This window comes from Ostrinia furnacalis, unplaced genomic scaffold (assembly GCF_004193835.3).
Source record: "Ostrinia furnacalis isolate ACB-3 unplaced genomic scaffold, ASM419383v2 OfSCF7365, whole genome shotgun sequence".
In the NCBI taxonomy this organism is placed as follows: Eukaryota; Metazoa; Arthropoda; class Insecta; order Lepidoptera; family Crambidae; genus Ostrinia; species Ostrinia furnacalis.
The window spans coordinates 1-2,519 of record NW_021137604.1 but is presented as its reverse complement, the minus strand read 5'-3'; positions in this window follow the sequence as shown (position 1 = coordinate 2,519).

Here is a 2,519-nt window from a genome sequence, read left to right as displayed (position 1 = left end):
ATGTTCATTTGTTTATTTATAAAAGAAATTGATCATAAGATAAGCAACAATAGAGGTATTGTTCAGAACCAATTAAAATAGAGTTTTATTCTTGTGATTTTAGAAAAAAATAATTAAAAGAACACGTAAACCCACAGTAAACGACGAGTTCTGTTATAATAATTGCCGATTCATCCATATCATAATTAAGTGCTCTTAACATTGTTTACTGTAAAATAACATTTCGAACTGTTGAATTAATTGAATGTGGAGTACCTACTGATTTGTTTTGAGACATTTAATACGAGTACCAATATTCAAACTGCACCGCACTCAAAGCTTTCTGCATAACCCAAAGGTTGACTGGCGGAGAATGCTTTTTGCATTAAAGCCACCTTTAGTACATATTTGTGCAATAAAGTATTAAAATTAATACTAATACTGTCGGAACAGCCCATCCCCATCGAAATTGCAGCACGAATTGCTAACGTTGATCAACCATTAGCATTTTTAAACTCAAAAGTGCTTCTAGAAATGAACAATGAGGATCAGTACTGTTGTAGAAAATTCAATAAAACTAGTATCTACGTTAATCTTTAAGACATAAGAAAGATATATCTTTTTGAATTATCCAAATCGGACCATTACTTACGAAGATATTAAGTAATAAAAATAGGCCGTTTTTGCCGCTAAAAGTCAACGTACGCAAGGCCGCGTGACGTCATTATATCCGAATCGAGCGCAGCCGGCGTACTAATGGGATGGAAAATATTTTTTTCCGGTTAAACTATCAGTTTTAGAAAAAAACTTTTAATAACATTTATTCTTCAAAATAAAGTAACCTATGGACCAGTAATTTTTAAAAATAAAAATTGTGAAAAATAAGTATTGCTATATCCAAAAACCACATTTTCATAGGATTCGATGCAATGCGGAGACGCGGTTGGGGTGAGTGTAACTTAATGATTGTTTGTATTGAACATAATAATACTTAAGGTAAACGGCTACTAGTTCGTGATAGTACGTAAGTTCGTAAGTTTTTTTTCTAGCTCAAATAATAAGCAAATGGAATATTATTTATAAAAATTCTTCATTACTATAAAAACTCTATTATTTAAGCTATCTAAAAAACCAAGTACCAACATTGTGGCGCCAAAAATGAGAGCAATACGAAGCTTCAAACTCTCAGAGAGCCAAAAACAGCCGTGCGGCTTGCAAAGGTTGTTCTCACCGTAAGGTTAGCGCTCCAACTTCTTAAGCCTATAAAAAGGCGAAGGAACGTCCATTTAAATAAAACTTGTAATAGTGGTTTCATGTGTTCCTTGACAATTGATTTGGCTTAGAAAAAAGTTATATGAAAACGTAGAATTCCTTTAAAATTGCGATTAATTGACTCACGAAATAGCGTACATATTATTTTTCGGGTGTCCCCTATTTCGTGACACTACCGATTCAAGGATATTATGGATAACATTTTGATGCTTGGTTTTTAAATAATTATTTATGATAATTTAAATGTAAGTTATGAATCAAATAATGCATTTATTTAAGTTTCTCATGACCTAAATTCGGTATATGTTTCGTTCACTAGAATTTATATGACACGAGTTTGAAGTTCACAAATATGACCAATTTTAAGATAAATTAGCATAAGTAGTACCAGCATAATTTTGGTTTTATTTCGATTTGTTTTATTTATCTTTGTTTATTTGTATTGTATATGGGATAGATAATAGTTAATTGACAAATTTTGACAATAATCCATGAATTTTACTTGGGGAATTTGGAATAATCAGTATCACGAAACAAGGAACCGTATTATTGTTACTTTTTTCCAAGTTCGTGATATATAAATGTATGGTGTTAGGTATTATTTTATTCTACATTTTTTTTATCGTTTTTAAATTTATTAAACCCTTAATCATTATTAAAATATCCTAACTGGATGCATAAAACCTTATCCCGAAATAGGGGACATGAGTTCACGAACTTAGAAACAGAGCAAATTTTTGTCACGAAACAGGATCCAAACAAGAGGTCCGCAGAACAATTAATATAAAAAAAAGTTCAAACTATATAACTATAAATTATGTATTAACTTACTGTCAAAAGACCAAAGTTTAGCATACAAAAGCTTTCATACTGATATCATGCTTGGTTATTTTTAAATAAAATGTTAAAGTCGTAAGAGCCTTAATATACCGAAGTAGGGGGCACTTACCTTAATATGATGCTAATACCCAGTTTCTGGCCTGGGGGGGGGATAAGTCTAGTGTCCGACCGAATGTTCGGTTTCGGTTTCGTTTTCGGTTGAGTTTCGGTAAAAACACGAGTTTCGGTTTTGTTTCGTTTTCGGCGGCAAACTTGCCGAAACTACGACCGAAACCGAATGTGCATTCGGGAGTTTCCGCGCTGTTATCGGTCATGTTCGGCGCGTTGAATGAGTGAATGAATCCGATCAGAGCCAATGTCGTGATTCGCTCGCTTGTTTGTTTGCTGTTAGTTTTGTTTTGTTGTGGTGGCGAGTTTTCGAGTGATTT